The sequence below is a fragment of the Rattus norvegicus genome, chromosome 6, assembly GCF_036323735.1.
Source record: "Rattus norvegicus strain BN/NHsdMcwi chromosome 6, GRCr8, whole genome shotgun sequence".
Classification (NCBI taxonomy): Eukaryota; Metazoa; Chordata; class Mammalia; order Rodentia; family Muridae; genus Rattus; species Rattus norvegicus.
In genome coordinates this window covers 102,757,755-102,779,038 of record NC_086024.1, presented here as the reverse complement: position 1 = coordinate 102,779,038, position 21,284 = coordinate 102,757,755, and the positions used below count along the sequence as shown (strand labels likewise).

At 37.7% G+C, this 21,284-nt stretch overlaps 1 protein-coding gene and 1 pseudogene across 23 annotated transcripts in view; both read right to left on the bottom strand.

Annotated features, from left to right (window-relative positions):
* Positions 1-17,628, bottom strand: part of LOC134479221 (E3 ubiquitin-protein ligase RNF138-like) — a 92,747-nt pseudogene extending 75,119 nt beyond the window's left edge.
* Positions 1-21,284, bottom strand: part of Gphn (gephyrin) — a 529,275-nt gene that overhangs the window by 437,641 nt on the left and 70,350 nt on the right. The gene's annotated exons all lie outside the window — the stretch shown is intronic.

Here is a 21,284-nt window from a genome sequence, read left to right as displayed (position 1 = left end):
CCTTCAGAATTGAACCATAAAATGGGCACTTCAAACCATAAGCCTGTGGAAACAATTTCAGATTAAAACCATGTGATTGCTAAGTTTGTTAATTTGACTACATCTGGAAATAAATAATACCCAAGCGCCTGAGCACACCAGTGAGGGATTATTCTTGGTTGTATCTTTGGAGGTTGGAGGACACTCCCTAAATCTTGGCCATATCTTCTCTTGGCAGCCTATATGGAAGAAAAAAGCTTTTTGTTTTATTCGTGCTTGTCCTCATTTTCATTGAAACATTTATATATCCTGCTGCTGAGGCATTTCTTACTGGCATTAAAGACTATGTCTATGTAATTTAGATGCACATTGAAGACCAGATGAGAGATCCAGTCTTTTGAACTAAACAATTACTGGCTTCTTGGGATTTCTATAGGGAGACAGCTATTATTGGACTATTACAATCTGTAATCTATTCTAATAAATCATATATATCACATATCCATATATTTATCTGTTCTGTTCCTCTAGAGAACCCAGACTAATAAACATATCATAGCCTCGGTAAAAATATCTTGATAAATTTTAAAAAATAATATAATAATTTATTACTACAATGTTCTTAACTAGGTTAAAATTAGAGTACCAGCAAGATGACTAGTAAGGGTGCTTGCTGCCAAACCTGATGACCTTGAGTTTGATCCCTGGAAGAGAAATGGTTCAAGGAAAGAACTAATTCCAGCAGTTGCTCTCTGACCTACACACACACACACACACACACACACACACACACACACATCTACACACAAAGTGCATTCATTATTGCTTAGAACTGACAATTTTTGGTCTGAGTAATTCCTTATAGGTATTTATCCAGGAGAAATGAATTATTATGTACACTTAGATATGTCTTCATTAAAAGTCTTACATGCAGTAAACAATCAGGAAGTAGTCCATATGTTAATTAATGTGGGGGAGAGGGGAGGAAAACCTTGTGGTATAATGAAATATCATTCTGTATGAAAAAAGACCAAAATGACTGATATACAATACTATAGAAGAAACAAACCCAAAATATTATAGTAACTGAAAGTGTCTCACACAAAGGTATTCAGTATACTTCATATTAGTGTTATTCTTAGGTCAAATTAATCTGCAGAAGAAATATCAAAATATGGTTGCCTTTTAAAAATGAGAATTAGTACTAAATGATAATTGATTTAAAGGAACCTCTGGGCACAGTTATTACTATTGTATACAGTGACATGGATTTCTATTATACATGTACAGGGTCTGCCAATATTCAGAAAAATAAATTTTAAATTAAAAACCTCTAACTCAGTAATCAATTCTAGCTAGTATGCATACTGAAGTATTTGGAAGAAAATGTACAGAAGTCTGAAGTTTACTCTGAGGTGCTAAAAGTAAAGTGAATTAACATGGAATGAACAACAGATAAATATCTAGATACTACAATGAAGAAAAAATAAAAAGTTAGTAGAGGCCTGCATCCAGAGCTGACCCGATCCCACAGGTTTCTGTACCCAGATCCCATGGGGGAGAGAGAGCTGGACTCTCAAAAGCGCAGAGAATTCTGAGAACTAAGGGGAGACCACAACTTCTCACATTCTGGGCCCAAGAAGAAGCTGCCTAGAGCCCTTAGGACACAGGAACCTAGGAGCAGTCAGGGACAGGATCGTCCAGGTCTCCCCCCTGCACCCGGAGCTAAAAGTCAGTCTCTAAGAGCTCTGACACACCTGAGAGCAGAGGTAAGACCATCACTTCTGCTCTGAGGGATCCGCCTGGAACCCTCTTGACACAGGAACCCAGGAGCAGTCTAGGACAGGATCCTTCAGGTTTCTGCCTGTGCTTGGAGCTGACCAGGTGCCACAGCTCTCTGAAGCCAGATCTCCTTAGGAGAGAGTGGGACTCTCAGAAGTATGGAACAGTCTGAGAGCACAGAGAAGACTACCACTTCTACTTACATGCCTGGCTGACAAAGAACCCGCCTGAAGCCCTCTGGACACAGTCACCTAGGAGCAGTCTGGAAAAGGATTCTTCCAGTTTCCAACTGCACCCAGAGCTAATACTATGACCCAGCTCTCTGTACCCAGATACAGCTGGGAAAAAGCTAGTCTCCAGGAGTGTTGACACACAGGCTTTCAGGAGGGTCAAGTCACTGTAAGACAGTCAGAGACATCAAGACTAGCTAACACACCAGAGATAAACAGATGGAGAGAGGCAAGCGCAGGAACCTAAGCAACAGAAACCAAGACTATTGGGCATCATCAGAGCCCAATTCTCCCAACAAAGCAATACTGAACATCCCAATACACCAGATAAACAAGACTTGCATTTAAAATCACATCTCATGATGATGATAGAGGACTCTAAGAAAGACATAAATAACTCCCTTAACGAAATACAAGAAAACACAGGTAAACAAGTAGAGGCCTTTAAAGAGGAAACATGAAAATCCCTTAATGAATTATAGGAAAACACAACCAAACAGGTGAAACAATTGAACAAACCATCCAGGATCTAAAAATGGAAATAGAAACAATAAAGAAATCAAAAACAGAAAACCCTGGAGATAGAAAACCTAGGACAGAAATCAGGAGTTATAGACACAAGCATCACCAACAGAATACAAAAGATAGAAAAGAATATCAGGGGCAGAAGATACCATAGGAAACATTGACTCAACTGTCAAAGAAAATGTAAAATGCAAAAAATTCCTAACCCAAAACATCCAGGAAATCCAGGACACAATGAGAAGATCAAACTTAAAAATAATAGGTATAGGAGAGCGTGAAGAGTCCCAATTTAAAGGGACAGTAAATATCTTCAACAAAATTAAAGAAGAAAACTTCCACAACCTAAGGAAAGAGATGCCCATAAACATACAAGAAGCCTACAGAACTCCAAATAGATTGGACCACAAAAGAAATTCCTCCTGTCACATAAGTCAAAACACCAAATGCACAAAACAAAGAAAGAATATTAAAAGCAGTAAGGAGAAAAGGTCAAATAACATATAAAGACAGACCTATCAGAATCACACCAGACTTCTCAACAGAGACTATGAAAGCCAGAAGATCCTGGGCAGATGTCATATAGACCCTAAGAGAACACAAATGCCAGCCCAGGCTACTGTATCCAGCAAAACTCTCAATTAACATACATGAAGAAACCAAAGTATTCCATGACAAAACCAAATTTATACAATATCTTTCTACAAATCCAGCCCTATAAAAGATAATAGATGGAAAACTCTAACAAAAGGATGGAAACTACACCCTAGAAAAAGCAAGAAAGTAATCTCCTTGCAACAAATTAAAAAAGAAGAGAGTGACACAAACATAATTCCATCTCTAACCAGAAAAATAACAGGAAACAACAATCATTATTTCTTAATATCTCTTATCATCAGTGGAGTCAATTCCCCAATAAAAAGACAGAGACTAACAGACAGGATATGTAAAGAGCACCCAGCATACAGGAAACATACCACAGTGACAAAGACAGACACTACCTCAGAGTGAAAGGCTGGAAAACAATTTTCCGAGTAAAGAGTCCCAAGAAACAAGCTGGAATAGCCATTCTAATATCGAATAAAATCAACTTTGACCAAAATTATCAAAAAAGATGAGGAAGGACACTTCATATTAATTAAAGGAAAAATCCACCAAGATGAACTCTCAATCCAGAATATCTATGCTCCAAATGCAAGGGCACCTACATTCATAAAAGAAACCTTACTAAAGCTCAAAACACACATTATGCCTCACACAATAATAGTGGGGGACTTCAACACGCCACTCTCAGCAATGGACAGATCATAGAAACAGAAACTAAACGGAGACACAGTGAAGCTAACAGAAGTTATAAACCAACATTTCATTCTAAATATATATATAATGTATATATATATATATATATATATATATATATATGTACACACACACACACACACACACACACACACACCCCTTCTTCTCAGCACCTCATGGTACCTTCTCCAAAACTGACCATATAATAGGTTACAAAACAGGCCTCAACAGATAGAAGAATGCATTCTATCAGATCACCACGAACTAAAGCTGGTCTTCAACAGCAACAAAAACAACAGAAAGCCCACATACACATGGAACTTAAACAACGCTCTACTCAGTGACAGCATGGAAGAAATTAAGAAGTTAAAGATTTTTTAGAATTTAATGAAAATGAAGGCACAACCTACCCAAACCTATGGGACACAATGAAAGCAGTGTTAAGAAAAAAACTCATAGCTCTGGATGCCTCCAAAAAGAAACAGGAGAGAGCATACCCTAGCAGCTTGACAGCACACATGAAAGCTCTAGAACAAAAGGAAGCAAATACACACAGGAGGAGTAGACAGCCAGAAATACTCAAACTCAGGGCTGAAATCAACCAAGCAGAAACAAAAAGAACTTGCCACGGACCACTCAGACAGAACACCATGGAGAAGCTGGGCTCTGGTACTCAGGAAGGCACAGGTTCAGCGAAATGTCAGACGGACACAACACACTCAGGGTGGTTTGAATCTGCTGCGATTTTACTGAAATCTGCTTTGCGATTATATACAATGTTTAAACAGGAGCTAATTTTTTGACTCCTTGCCAGGGTACACTCAAACAATAACCAAGAAAAAGTTTAACAGTTTACATGAAGTTCAGAACAGAAAGCAAGAAAGGAAATAAATTTATCTGAGAATCAGACTGGTGCCAGATGGTGGTCATATACCTCATTTATCTCGATCTCTAAATATCATCTCTCAGGTAACAACAGGACAGTCAGCTGTAAGGAATCTTTAGTCTTTTACTCTCTTTTAGCCAAAATTTATGTAGTTGTCTTTTTAAAGATAGGATAGTTCCTTTTGATAATAGGCAAGCATGGGGACGTGATTTGGCCAAGTGTTCTATAAAATTTAAAGAATAATATAATACTCTCTTTCCATCAATATTAACCCATCTATTACCTTCTTCATCATATGTCCCCGTGTAGGGGAATGGTTCTGTAGTAGTCCTGTATCTACTCATGCTGTTTTTACCCAAAGGAGGGGCCCACCACCTTCCTCTAATTAAATAATGTTTTTTTCCATGTAACTACTTAATAGGAATTCCTAAATGTTTGAATTTTTTATAATTGACGGAACTTTTCCCTCTAATAGCTAGCACCTTAATTTTTTCACTATCTAGAAGGTCTGGATTTTCTACAGTTAATTCTTCCTGTTGTAAGTTATTGACCACATCTCTTAGGGTTTTATTTTGATTCTTCTTAATTTTTGCTAGTGCTTTCAAAAGAGGCATCGTCCATAAAGACCAAGTCAGGTTGATGTTCCTGTTAGTAGAAAGAAACAAAAGAGCAAATATGTCACTCCCGATCATACCTATTTGAATCAGCTAGGCAGAAAGTCGAGAAGGAAGTGGCCAAGTGTCTCCAGGAGACCAAGTTCCAAGGAACACCTATCTCTGGCCTGCTGACTCCGATTGTTTCGTGTCAGACCGGCTCCACTGGAGCTGGCGCAGCAAGAACTATACAAAGAATCAACAAAACCAAAAGCTGGTTCTTTAAGAAAATCAACAAGTTAGATAAACCCCTAGCCAGACTAAACAGAGGGCACAGAGAGAGTATCCAAATTAACCAAGTCAGAAATGAAAAGGGAGACATAACAACAGAATCTGAGAAAATGAAAACAAAAAACAAACATCAGATCCTACTACAAAAGCCTATATTCAACAAAACTAGAAAATCTGGATGAAATGGACAATTTTCTAGACAAATACCAGGTACCAAAGTTAAATCAGAATCAGCAAACCATATAAACACTCCCATAACTCCTAAAGAAATAGAAGCAGTTATTAAGTCTCTCAACCAAAAAGAGCCCAGGACCAGATGGGTTTAGTGTAGAATTCTATCAGACCTTCATTGAAGACCTAATACCAATACTGGCCAAACTATTCCACAAAACTGAAACAGAAAGAACGCTACACAATTCCTTCTATGAAGTCACAATTATGCTTATAACTAAACCACACACAAACACCCAACAAAGAAAGAGAACTTCAGAGCAATTTCCCTTATGATATCGACACAAAAATACTCAATAAAATGCTCTCAAACCGAAACCAAGAACACATCAAAACGATCATCCCTCATGATCAAGAAGGCTTCATCCCAGGGATGCAGGGTTGGTTCAATAGACAGAAATCCATCAATGTAATCCACTATATAAACAAACTCAAAGAAAAAAAACATATGATCATCTCATTAGATGCTGAGAATGCATTTGACAAAATTCAATACCCCTTCATGATAAAAGTCTTGGAAAGATCAGAAATTCAAGGCCCTTACCTACACATAGTAAAAGCAATATACAGCAAACCAGTAGCCAACATTAAAACTAAATGGAGAGAAACTTGAAGCAATCCCACTAAAATCAGGGATGAGACAAGGCTGCCCACTCTCGCCCTACTTATTTAATATAGTACTTAAAGTCCTAGCCAGAGCAATCAGACAATAAAAGGAGGTCAAAGGGATACAAATTGGAAAGAAAGAAGTCAAAATATCCCTGTTTGCAGATGAAATGACAGTATACTTAAGCGACTCCAAAAGTTCCACCAGAAAACTACTAAGTCTGATAAACAACTTTAGCAAAGTGGCTGGATATAAAATTAACTCAAATCAGTAGCCTTCCTCTACTCAAAGGATAAACAGGCTGAGAAAGAAATAAGGGAAATGATACCCTTCACAATTGTCCCAAATAATATAAAATACCTTGGTGTGACTCTAATCAAGCAAGTGAAAGATCTATATGACAAGAACTTCAAGTCTCTGAAGAAAGAAATCAAAGATCTCAGAAGACAGAAAGATCTCCCATGCTCATGGATTGGTAGGACTGAAAAATGGCCATCTTGGTGAAAGCAATCTACAGATTTAATACAATCCCCATCAAAATTCCAACTCAATTCTTCATAGAGTTAGAAAGAGCAATTTGCAAATTCATTTGGAATAACAAAAAACCAAGGATATCAAAAACTATTCTCAACAATAAAAGAACTTCTTGGGGAATCACCATCCCTGACCTCAAGCTGTATTACAGAGCATTAGTGATACACACTGTAGGGTATTGGTACAGACACAGACAGGTATATCAATGGAATAGATTTTGTCAATACACTTCTTGTTGATAGTTGATTGTGTTTAATGTATTCTATTTGTAGTCTTTGAAACACATTTTTGTGATTTTATAGTGTTCACTCAGACCAGCTAAACTAATTTCTTGAGACTTATTTCTCTAATTTGTTCAAAACTAACCCAGAGATATGTGTACAAGACTTAAAAGCAGAAGTGAAACCAAGGCCATTGATTTCTGAAGATTATTTATGGTTACAGGTGGAAGATCGAAACAGAGGCATCAGCCTGTTATACACTTAGTCTTCCAGTAGTTGGAAACCCCACTCCACGTCTGAAATACCTGGTTTCCTATTACCCTAGCAAACTTTTAACTTCTCTACTGATTCTTATACCACAGGATAGTTGATTCATTACTTTTCTCTGTGTTTCTACAAATTTTTACTTCTTTGCATTTCTCTCATAATCATGCATGATTTCAATTCTCTAATGAATTGAGTTTTTTTCTACTAACAGGCAACAAAACTTTGACCAATAGAAATCTTTTTAATTTTTATTAATTCTTTGATATAATGGATTTTTATCATATTCATATCTCCCCCAATTCTGTATTCACTCAACATTGTATCCATTTTTACAATTATTTCTTTTTTTTTTTTCGAGGTCTTAATATAATTACATCATTCCCTACTTTACTTTCTTCTATCCAAACCTTCTGACACACACCTCCATTTTCAAATCCATGGCCTGTTCTTTTATTAATTGTTATTATATACTGTGATGGCTATGGTTCTACATCTGGAATTAATTAAAACCCAAAGGACTGGGCACACTTCTGAGAGGTTTTTTTTTTTCCTTCATTAAATCATTTGAAGTGGGAAGATTCAATTCTAATCTGGATCTTTGAGGTAGGAAGAGCCACTTTTAATAATCCAGATATTTTTAAGTGGGATGATCCACCTTTAATCTGGGTTTCATCTGATGCTGGCAGCCAAAATAAAGGATATGGAAGAAGGAAGCTTGTCTTTCCTTGCTTACTTGTTCTTGCTAGCAAGTACATTCCTTCACTGGCATTGCAGCCTATTTCTTTGGAATTCTGCCATATATTGAAAACCAACTGAGACATTCAGCCTCATGGACTACTGATTCTTGGACCTTCCATTAGTAGTCATGTTGGAATAGCTACACCACAGACTATAAGCCATTTTAATAAATCCCCTAGGATACTTAAATGGACAGATTAGATAGATAGATAGATAGATAGATAGATAGATAGATAGATAGATAGATAGATAGGCAGGCAGGCAGACAGACAGACAGATAGATATAGACCAACAGACAGATCGATTCATTCTCTTAAGTTGTGTTCCTCTAGAGAATTCTGAAATATGCATATATCCCTTAGTTGACTGTAGGTCTTTATGAAGAGTTGAAGCCTCTGGGCTTCCTCTGTCAACTCTTGCCTGTCTATTGTTATCCTTGTTCAGGCAGTCATGTTGAAGCTTTATGGGTGTATCTTCTGACTTAACTAGGCAACACAATCCCATAGCAAACCCCCTGATCCTCTGGCTTTTACAATCTTTCTGGTCCCTTTTCTACAATGATCCCTAAGCTGTAGGTGGATAGTTGTTTTGCTTAATGAATACATTGAGACCGAAGTCCATAACTCTGGAGTTTGATTCGGTACAGTTTTCTGTAATGGTCTCTGTCTGTTGCAAAGAAAGTTTCCTTGATGAAAGGTGAGGATTACACTTACCTCTAGGTATAAGAAAAAATATTTATAATGTAATTAGGAATTATACTGATATAGTAAAGTGGGGACTGTACATTCTCCTCCAAGATTCATGGCTTCATTAGCCCTTGGTAGTTGCCTAGGTTTCTAGTACTAGGCATGATTTTCTTCTTGTTACATGTGTGTTGAGTCCAATTAGAAAGCTGTTCATTGCCACACAGGTAAGCTTGCCCCTTTTAGGGTTATTGTGGTTAATAGGTGTCATAAGTGGCTTTCCTCCTTTGTAAGTCTGCATGGCACTTTCTGGTACCATGAAAGCTAGTTGTCAGGGAAGAGGTAAGCTCTTCTGAAAGAACCTACCGCATAATACTGCTGCATCAGGGAATATGTATTTTTAACTTTGGAAGTTGGAGGACACGTTCAAACCATTGTATGTGGTCTTAAAACTTTAGTCTACAGGTGTGGGACTTTGAATCTTAGGTCTAAGGAAGCCAGTCTGAAATCTGGATTCATCTGGGAGGTCCTAGAGCCTAAGCCTGTTAAACCAAGACTAGTGCTGGCATCTACTAGGCAGCCTTGCACACCATGTCTCCTGTAGCCTAGACTCTTGATCCCAGGGCTGTAGTTTTACATGTTAGTTTGAAGCCTGAAATATTGAATTCTAACCTGGTAACTTACAATTTGGGGCGACCCTGAAGCCTTACTGTATATAGTTGGGACCTGATTGCATAGAAGCTGGAACCATAAAGCCATTATTTTAAAAAATGAGCACTATTTATTCATCAATTAATTAATTAATTAATTCAGACACAGTCTTATATGTCATCCTCATAGTCTTACTAAGAGAGATTTAAATCTAAAAGACTTATATTTACATGGAAAGCATAGCTTCTACAGTCTGGGTTTATTGGGGGACTTGTTTGGATAGGGATTTTGGTGAAAATAATGGAAAGAAAATGCTTTCCTAAATGTGCTCTAGTGCTGACAACAAAAGACAAAAAAAAAAAATTATGTAATTATGACTAGAATCTTCCCATGTTTTTTTTTTTAAATTTGGAGCCTAAGTTTAAGAGTGTGTGTGTGTGTGTGTGTGTGTGTGTGTGTGTGTGTGTGTGTGTGTGTAATAGAAAGGGGATCATGGATCATGAGCAGAGAAAGAAATATCTTAAGGGGGTAGGAAATAGGGCAAGGGAACACATGCAATAAGAAAACAGAAGTGGGTGTAGTAGAATAAAGAAAACCAGCTAGAGAATGGGATATGGGGAAGGCTATGGAGGAGTATAGATGAGAACAATGTAAAATGATAGGTATATATCAAAGTGCCATCATGAAATTCTTCATTTTTTAAGTTAATATTCCCCTCAAAAAGGGGTCCATATCCTCTTAATAAATGCTGGCTAATCAACCTCTTCTTTTGTATCAAAATTACTAAAATAAATTTTCCTACCAGGCTTTCTCTCTAAAATGAAGTCTAACTACTTAAATAATTCATAATTTGAAATAGCATTATTCAATCTTATTGTTTTTGAGTTATTCTAATCTTTAAAGGGCATGAAATACTACTTTTCCTTTTTCTCCAGTCAGTTTATCTGCTTTTAATACCCTTATGCTTTTCTTCTAGTGAGCAGTTGGATATTTATCAAATAACTGAAACTTAAAAAACAGTTCATAGCACTGCTTTTCTCAAATTATCATTCCCACTATAATTTCATAGTGGTATTGTTGAATGACACTAAAATCCAGAGATTAAATATCTAGGGCCAAATACCAAACCACCTGGTAGAGTCACTGGAAATCCAACTTATCCTAATAACAATTTCTCTGTACTTTGCACTTAAGCTCCATTGATATGTGTCATAAGGGCTAATCTAATAAATCTATACAGGAAGGCTAAAATCCTGTAATGTTCTATGTTATAATTGTTTTTTCTTCAAGTAACCTAGAATACTACTAAATTATGGCAAGTTTTGCCAATCTCTTGTTGACAGTTGTATGTCTGCACTAAGAGAATATGAGGACTATATGCAAATATCCTGCCAGAATTGAAAACAATTCCTGCTATTCTTATATATCATTTACTTTTTCAGACATTTTTCAGAAAATCTTTCATTCCAATTCTAAATAAAGGAAAAGAAAGATCAAAAGAAATTTTGGCAGGGTAGATGACTAATAGCATTGCACTAGGGGCAGAATTATAAGAATATTTTACATAGGATTGACTGGGTTAGTATAAAGTTTATTAGTAACTTCTAACCCTAATAACCAGAGTGATACTAATTATATCTATAACCAAGATCCTTGACATATGTGGAGAGTCCTACTTTTGAAAAGAGAAGTGAACACATAACTATTGGTAAGGCATAGTATTTAAATACAAATAAAAATAAGACCTTTTTAAAAAAAAATCCTTCACCTCCTACTGTGACTAAAAAGTAAAAGAGTACAGACTAAGGATAGCCAACACCATTATTGTAGGAAGATCTTAAAATGCTATCAAGCAATTTTTTAATGGGAATTATCTTTTATTTTATTGGATATTTTTATTTACATTTCAAATGTTATCCCCTTTCCCACTCAACCACCCACCCCTCTGCACCTTCCCATCCTGACATTCCCCTGCACTGAATGGTGGTGGGGGTGGGGTTGGGGGTCCAGCCTTAGCAGGACCAAGGGCTTCTCATCCCATAGGTGCCCAAGAAGGCCGTCCTCTGCTATATATGCAGCTGGAGCCATAGCTCTGTCCATGTGTACTCTTTGGATAGTGGTTTAGTCCCTGGGAGCTCTGGTTGGTTGGTACTGTTATTCTTATGGGGTTGCAAATCCCTTCAGCTCCTTCAACCCTTTCTCTAATTCCTCCAATGGGGACCCTGTTCTCAGTTCAATGGTTGGCTGCTAGCATTCACCTCTGTGGGTGGTTGGGTGGGTTGAGTGTTGCTAAGGATGTGTGAAAAGACAAGCATTTCACATTACAGGTAGTAAATTGATTTAGTACAATCAATTATAAAAAATACTGGAGACAGTTCTCAAAACGTTAAAACAGAACCACAATATGATCAAAGTAATTCTAGTATTATATAAATATCCAGAGGGCATAAGACCAGTGCATTGAGTATTTGTATCTGTATTGAACATTTAAATTCCATTAGATACAATAAACTAGGCAAAAGGTCTTTCAGCAACTAAATGAAACATTTGCACATTTGCATACATATGTATGTACTTATAGTCAAAATGAAATACTATTAGGCCCTGCAAAGTTAGAAAATGCTATTAATTATGACATGATGGATCAACCTAAGGGACATATTATTAAGTAAAATAAATCAAGTATAGAAAGAAAAATGCTACATCTATTACTTGTGGAATCTAGGAAAGATGAACTCATGGAAGTAGGTTGAAGGGTAGAATGCACATCACAGTTACAGTTAGGGTAAGTTCTTTATATGATAAAACATGGCATGATACTAGCTTATAAGAATGCACTTTAGCTCCCTTCCAGTATGTACCTCCATCTATGCTTCAGGTTAGCACATAGCCCTCTCACCCCACCCCACAGCCCTGCTGACTTCCAGGAAACCTGATCTAATGAGGGATATGGGTAAGACCCATGCCCTGATACCTTTGCCTGCAAGGACCATACAGAGCCTAGAAGATGTGGGCTCTGCCCCACCCTGTTGGATCACCAGCTCCCTTCAGCCTGCACCTCCATCTGCACTCTCAGATCAGTACATAACCCCCACCCCCACTCCACAGCTTTCCCTTAATCCCAAAGAACTGCTCCAACCCAGGACACACAGTTCCACCTGCCTCCTGGGAGGCCTGCTCCAACCCAAGACTACTACTCCTACTATAGCAAGCTCTGGATAGCCTAACACACCTGAAGAGCAAGATTGTGACCTTAAATCCCATCTCAGGAAGACAATAGAGGCCTGTAAAGAGGATATAACTACTTCCCTTAAAGAAACAGTGCAAAGTAAGAATCATAATGAATAGAATAGGAATTAACCCACAGAATGGGAGCAAAACTTTGAATAAACATACAGGGGATAAGCATTTAGTCCAAAGTCTATAAAGTACTAAAACAACTAAAGAGCAAGAAAAAAAAAAGCCTGATTTTAAAATTGAACAAAAGTACTTGTAGAAACTATTCTTAAAAGAAGATATTCAAAGAATGGTAAGATGGATCAGCAGTTCGGAATGCTTGCTGCAAAATCTTAAGGATGAGAGTTTGAATCCTAGCATGCACTGAACAAGCTAGGCATCCTGCACACATCTACATATCTACCTATAAGGAGATAGAGATAAAAAGATTGCTAGAGCTTGTTAACTTCCAGGTTTGCTGAGAAAACATAAGCTCCAGATTTGGGGAGAGACTCTGTCTCAAAGGAATAGACAGAAGACACTCAATCCCTTTCTGATGTCTGCACGCATGTTAAGGCACGCATATACTCCAGACAGACAGACAGAGAGACACTCACAGACACACACACAAATAAATCTTTACAAAATAGAGAAAGATGCAAAAGACGCCAAATCCAACTGATCGATAGGTTCATGGAAAAAAGTTCAAAACCATGGTTTGGCAATTTTTGGTATTTTTTTTCTTACAGTACAATGGGGATGGGAGGGGAGGATAGTTCTTAGGAGTAAAAACATATGCTACACAAACATAAGAAGCTGTGTTTAGATATAGCACTCACAAATCTGGGCAAGACTGCCACCAATGGTAATGGTAAATCCCAATGTGGAAAATAGAGGCAGAGGAATCTCTAGAGCTTGTTAGTTGTCAGCCTAGCTATGTTCAGTCAAAGGAATAAAGTGGAGAGAGAAAAAACAGGACAGATGACATTTCCCCCTAGCCTCTGTGTGTGAATAAGTATATGTATCTGTGTACATAAATTCACATGCACCACACTCATAAAACACAATCACACACACACACACACACACACACACACACACAGGAAAATAAATTAAAACTGAAATGGTGCATGTATGAGATCTGCTAAAATAGGAAATGTTGCTGTTAGAATGATTATGATAAAAAAAGACATAAAAACCATAAAAAAAAAACTTGTAAAGAAACAGGAACCACTTCATGCTGCTAGTGAGAATGTAATTAGCATAACCACTAGTAAAAACACTATGGAGTTTTCTTAAAATTTAAAAATAGAAATACCATATGATCCAGAAATCCTACTTCTAAGTATATACAGCCAATGTCTATAAAATCAGTGTGTTAAAGAGATAGCTTTCACACCCATGTTCACTTCTATGATATTCAATTAACGCATGAACTGGACAATGAAATAAGGTATATGTCTACAATAGAGAACTATTCTGTTGCAAGATATTTGGTCACAGTGTAAACCCTGAAACTGTATTGTTTACTGAAAAGAAAAATGTTTCTAGTTGTGATGTAGCTCTGCCTTAGCACACACCTTTAATTCTAGAGCTTTCTTCTTGAATACTGTAAACAGGATTAAATAAGTCACATAGGTCAAGAGCAAGCAACCAGTTGACAAGGAATGGACACAGAATTATTAAGAAAAAGAAACATAAGAGAGGAATGGGAAGTCAGGAGGACAGACAGATGTACAGAAGTAGAAGGAGAGACATTAAGTTTGGAACTGTTACAGTTTAAAAAAAAAAACTAAAAAATAAGGTAGACCGGTCCTGGTTCCTGCAAGTAGTACCCTGGTGGCCGCTCCCTCGCTAATTCCTGCTCCGGTAGGCCATTGGAACTAGCACTAATTTTTCTCAGCAGCTCCATTGTGCCTCCAACTACTCTCTGATCCAAGTGTTCCATGAGCTGTTCCAGCATGGCACCCTGTCAAGCAGCCCTGTCCTCACTCACAGCTTCCTTGGCAGGTTACTGCCACACCAGTTTCATACAGAGACCACCTAACTAGCTCACTGTCCCTCCCTCTCTCCTTCCCCCTCTCCCTCCTCCTCCCCCTCCCTCCCTCCCTTTCCCTCCCTCTCTGGAGAAAACCATTTTTAATTGAAAAATAAAGCAATACTGTATTGAAGGACATAGACTAAACTAAGTTGAAAGAGAAATGGCTTTCCTAACTGGTACCATGAAAGTGGTATGTCAGCATATTGCTATAGCTTCTCTCCTTTATCCTGATAGGTACTAAACAAGACTACTGAGGCTTTCCCCCTATGGATTAAATTGTAAAATCAATCCTTGTTCTTAATCTACTGACAAAGGAAGAATTTAAAACTTTTTCCCATATTCAATAAGTTCCTAATGCAAAAGAGATAGTTCTCATGAAAAAGCTATAAATATATTAATATTTAACTCATCCACAAGACTTCAAACAGGATTCCAAAATGATCTCTAGTACAAGTTTCCCTTTAAGTTTGTACATCCCAGGATGATTTAGCAACACACTGGCTAAATTTAACTTCAAAAGAATCCAAGTTATTGCTTCTGTGGGCAGACGTCTCCTTTTAAAGAGTTCATTATATAGATGTTCCTAGAATTATACTCTTGTATGTCAACTCAAAGTGCTAGACACAGTAAACATCACATTCAAGAAATAACAGGGAAAAAAGGTATTAAGATGTGGCTTCTTGTGAGTCTATATTACTGAACATAAATAAAGTCATTACTGTATAACTGAAAAAGGTTTTTATAAAACTGTTCCTCCAAAATTAACATTTTTATTAAATCAAGTTAAAAAATGTTCATTGTAGAAAAGTCAACAAGGACATTAAAATCAAAATATACCTTTTTTTACAAAAGATTTTCTTTTGCATTTATTTATTTTAAAGAAAACATCACAGTGTTGTTTTAGCATGGAATGTCAGAATTCCCTCTTCACCCTTTACTCTGTGACTTGGCCTTCTCTACATTACTTTATACTAAAGATTAAGAACAAACTTGCTTTTGACTAAAATGTAGTGAAGCAGTAGCTGGTAAAATCTCTCACCACACATCAGCTATGAATTACTTTCAAAAATAACAAATGGGCACCGTTTCACACATTTTTCAGGTGTAAAAACAGGCAACCATACCACACAGTATTTTGATTACTGTTTTAAAATCTTGGTAACATACAAAATTTTAAACAAATGAGATAAATACTTCAATCCTATATTGCTTGCCCATTATTAAGACTCATTAATAGAAATTCTATACATAACCTGAAAAACTTGAAGCAAAGATATATATGTGTATATATACATGAAAAATTCTATGTATATATCCACATACATCTGCAACTTTGGATTTTTAAAAAACTAATTTAAGTGTAACGTATCGTTCACTGACTAAAACGTTTCATCAGCTAGTGAGAAATACTGACTACAAAGAACGGTTGTATAACATATTTGGGCTTACAAATTACTCAACCTAGATTGAAATAACAAACACCACCAAAGAAAACTTTTTCTCTTCTCTTGATATGTTCTTCTAACAGTAAAAGAAGAAACATTTGTACAATATTCTTTCAAAGTAAAAATTATTAAAGAAATTTCACTAATCCTCAAAAATACTAAACATTATATAAATACAGTTTTCTATTGTACCCCTCAGCTATGAATGAATGTACGTTTGAAAAGCCCCTTTGGACTGTTCCACCTTGTACTTAAAGACTCTACTCTGCAGCTCTGACAAAGGGCTCAGGCTTTTTAGTTTTGTAGGAATCACATCATTCAGAATTCTCTGAACTAAATAGAAGGAACTGTATCAAATATCAAAACCAACTTAAAGAAACATTCAGAATATGTAATACAAGGAAGAGAAAGATAAGAGATATGAAATACAACACTTTCCATGCAGTTAAAGTAACTGTCTAGAGAATGGAATTAGGGTGGCCCACTTTTATTTTCAATTAAAAGCCTAATACAATAGACTGAATTATTATTTTTATTAATATGCACAGCAAATTACTGAAAACAGTGACTTCGTGTCCTTAAAGGTGGCACTTGTATTTAACAAGGAGGCAGAGATGTCTATACACATCATATGTTTACTTGAAAAGACTTCCACAGCAGTTTGATACCGGATTTCCTCATCTAGCTGAAGATTCACAGGAACTCTCTGAAATAGGTGGTTACTATTACAGTGATCCAATAAACACTGTCTGGTGAAACTTGTCTTGACATAAGGGATACTTGAAGGTGGGATGTCCAGAAGAACTTGTATCCTCTTGATAAGTTTCGGTGTTATCAGATACAGATGTTTCACTCCTATTACTGCTCTTTACTGAATCATGAGAAATCTTAAAGTTTGGAATGCCAGAAGAAACACTATATTCATCCTGATACTACTTAAAAGATCTGTAATTTTGTCTAATGCGATAGAATTTTATCTTTTTTGAACAGCATCTGCAGCTACCAGAAACCCTCCTCATGATATTTTCAAAATCTATGGCTCTTTCTCTTCCAGTCACACTTCGACGACACAGGGGACAATGTACTCTAACTTTCTCTCATTGCAGTCAGGAAGGATATTCTATAGAAAACGGGCTGGCAGGTGGCAGTCTGCACCTCCTGACAGACAGGGCAGTAGAAATCATCTTTCCTGTAGAACATGTCATAAGTCTTGTTGACAAGGCGAGGGGTGGGCAACTGTGCCTGGCAGGAGTCGAGGTGGCAGCAGAGTCTGGAGATAGCCCTCAGAGGCCCTGAGCCCCGCGGCTCCGCACACTCCGTGTCACTCAAGGGCGGCAGGCAGAGCAGTGTTCCTAAGTTGTCTCCTGGTTTCAGTCCCAGGTGTGCAGGCCTCAGGGGACTAGGCCTCAGTGAGGCTCATGGAATACCACAAGCTCCCAACCCCCAGAGTCACGGGCCTGCAGCATTGCACAGCTTAAAGGATAGATGTATTGTGGGCTAAAATCTTAGTTTGGCAAGTTCCTTATTTATTATTGGTATTGGTATTAATAAAAAGGATATAAAATTGTTTTATGAATTATCCCACTAAGGCCATGTGCCTCAACAATGCTGGCTAGCTAGGGTTTCTGGCTATTTTTGATATTTAAAACAGGAGGCTCCACTGGTCCAGGCCCATAGCTCCCTGTTCCCAAACCCTGTGGGAGAGAGAGCTCATAACCCAGACTTATGGGCACTCCTGAGACTGCAGGACAGGAGAGACTGCCACTTCTGCCCACCTTTGCCAACATCCCTGGCACAAGAGGAAACTATATAGGGCCTCTGGCAACAGGAAGATAGGGGCAGTAAAGCTGCAGGAGCCCTGCGGTCCAGACTGCGCCCAGTTATGAATGGACCCTGTCAAACAGCTCCCTGCACCCAAACCTCCCTGGGAGGGAGAGCTTCAGGCCTTCAGAGGGGCAGACATGCCTGGGAAACCAGAGGACACTACTCTCTGCCCACATTTCTGACTCTAGAGGAAAATACCTAACACCATGAGGGTCCCCTGCGCACAGGGACCCAGAAGTAGGGGCAGGCCCTTCTGCTTGCTGCCCTCAAAGAGCTGAAATCCAGCCTTGAGGAGCGACTTCAAGCCCGAGACCAGAGGTAATGCCAAGTTTTCTGCGCCAAGTGACCTGCCTGGTGGACTCAGGACACATTCCCACAGGAACAGCTGAAGACCACCAGACAGGAACGACTACACACCTGAAAGCAGAACACTCTGTTCCCATAACAGGATGAAAGAAAACAGGAAAACAGGTCTACAGCACTCCTGACACACAGGCCTATAGGACAGTAAAGCCACTGTCAGAAATAACACAACAAGGTAACGCCAGAGACAACCTGATGGCGAGAGGGAAGCACAAGGACCCAAGCAAAAGAAACCAAGACTAAGTGGTATCATCGGAGCACAATTCTCCCACCAAAGCAAATACCGAATATCCAAACACACCAGAAAAGCAAGATATAGATTTAAAATCACATTTGATCATGATGATGGAGGACTTTAAGAAAGACATAAAGAACTCCCTTAGAGAAATGCAGGACAATATGAGTAAAAAAGTGGAAGCTCTTAGAGAGCAAAAAATCCATGAAAGAATTGCAGGAAAACACAATCAAACAGGTGAAGGAATTGAAAATGGAAATAGAAATAATAAAGAAAGCACAAACGGAGACAACCCTCGATATAGAAAACCAAAGGAAGGGACAAGGAGCCGTAGATACAAGCATCACCAACAGAACACAAAAGATAAAAGAGAGAATCTCAGGAGGAGAAGATTCCATAGAAATCATCAAAACAACTGTCAAAGATAAGGTAAAACAGAAAAAGCTACAGGCCCAAAACGTACAGGAAATCCAGGACACAATGAGAAGATCAAACCTAAGGATAATAGGTATAGAAGAGAGTGAAGACTCCCAACTCAAAGGACCAGTAAATATCTTCAACAAAATCATAGAAGAAAACTTCCCTAACCTAAAGAAAGAGATGCCCATAAATATACAAGAAGCAAAAAGAACTCCAAATAGATTGGACCAGGAAAGAAACTCCTCCCATCACATAATAGTCAAAATACCAAATGCACAAAACAAAGAAAGAATATTAAAAGCAGTAAGGGGAAAAGGTCAAGTAACATATAACAGCAGACCTATCAAGATTACACCAGACTTCTCACCAGAGACTATGAAAGCCAGAAGATCCTGGACAGGACAAATGTCATACAGACCCTAAGAGAACACAAATGCCAGCCCAGGTTACTGTATCCAGCAAAACTCTCAACTAACATAGATGGAGAAACCAAGATATTCCATGACAAAACCAAATTTACACAATATCTTTCTACAAATCCAGCACTAGAAAGGATAATAAATGGTACAGCCTAACACAAGGAAACAAGTTACACCCTAGAAAAAGCAAGAACCTAATCATTTTGCAACAAAACAAAGAGAAGACAAGCACACAAACATAATCTCACCTCCAAATACGAAGAAAACAGGAAGCAACAATCACTATTTCTTCATATCTCTCAACATCAATGGACTCAATTCCCCAATAAAAAGGCACAGATTAACAAACTGGATACATAATGAGGACCCAGCAGTTTGCTGCATACATGAAACACACCTCAGAGACAAAGGCGGGAAAAAACTTTCCAAGCAAATGGTCTGAAGAAGCAAGCTGGAGTAGCCATTCTAATATCAAATAAAATTGATTTTCAACCAAAAGTCATCAAAAAAGATAAGGAAGGACACTTCATATTCATCAAAGGAAAAATCCATGAACTCTCAATCCTAAATATCTATGCACCAAATGCAAGGGCACCTACATACATATAAGAAACCTTACTAAAGCTTAAAGAACACATTTCACCTCACACAATAATAGTAGGAGATTTTAATACCCAACTCTTATCAATGGACAGATCATGGAAACAGAAATTAAACAGAGACATAGACAAACTAACAAAAGTTATTAACCAAATGGACTTAACAGATATTTATAGAAATTCTATCTTAAAACAAAAGTATATACTTTCTTCTCACCACCTCATGGTACTTACTCCAAAATTGACCATATAATTAGTCACAAAACAGACCTCAACAGATACAGAAAGATAGATATAATCCAATGCGTCCCTATCAGATCACTAAGGGCTAAAGCTGGTCTTCAATAACAATAAGGAAAGAACGCTCACATATACACGGAAGTTGAACAATACTCTACTGAATGATAACCAGGTCAAGGAAGAAATAAAGAAAGAAATTAAAGATTTCTTAGAATTTAATGAAAATGAAGGTACAACATGCCCAAATTCATGAGACACAATGAAAGCTGTGCTAAGACGATAACTCATAACTCTGAGTGCCTGGAGAAAGTAACAGGAGAGAGCATATGTCAGCGGCTTGACAGCACACTTAAAAGCTCTAGAACAAAAAGAAGCAAATACACCCAGGAGGAGTAGAAGGCAGGAAAAAAATCAAACTCAGAGCTGAAATCAACCAAGTAGAAACAAAAAGAACCATAGAAAGAATCAACAGAACCAAAAGTTGGTTCTTTGAGAAAATCAACAAGATAGATAAACCCTTAAAGAGACTAACCAGAGGACACAGAGAGTGTGTCCAAATTAACAAAATCAGAAGTGAAAAGGGAGACATAACTACAGAATCAGAGGAAATTCAAAAACTCATCAGATCCTATTACAAAACCCTATATTCAACAAAACTTGAAAATCTGGAGGAAATGGACAATTTCCTAGACAGAAACCAGGTATCAAAGTTAAATCAGGAACAGAGAAACCATTTAAACAACCCCATAACTCCTAAAGAAATAGAAGCAGTCATTAAAATTCTCCCAACCAAAAAGAGCCCAGGTCCAGATGGGTTCAGTGCAGAATTCTATCAGACCTTCACAGAAACCTCATACCAATACTATGCAAACTATTCCACAAAATTGAAACAGAAGGAGCGCTACCCAATTCCTTCTATGAAGCCACAATTACTCTTGTACCTAAACCACACAAAGACTCAACAAAAA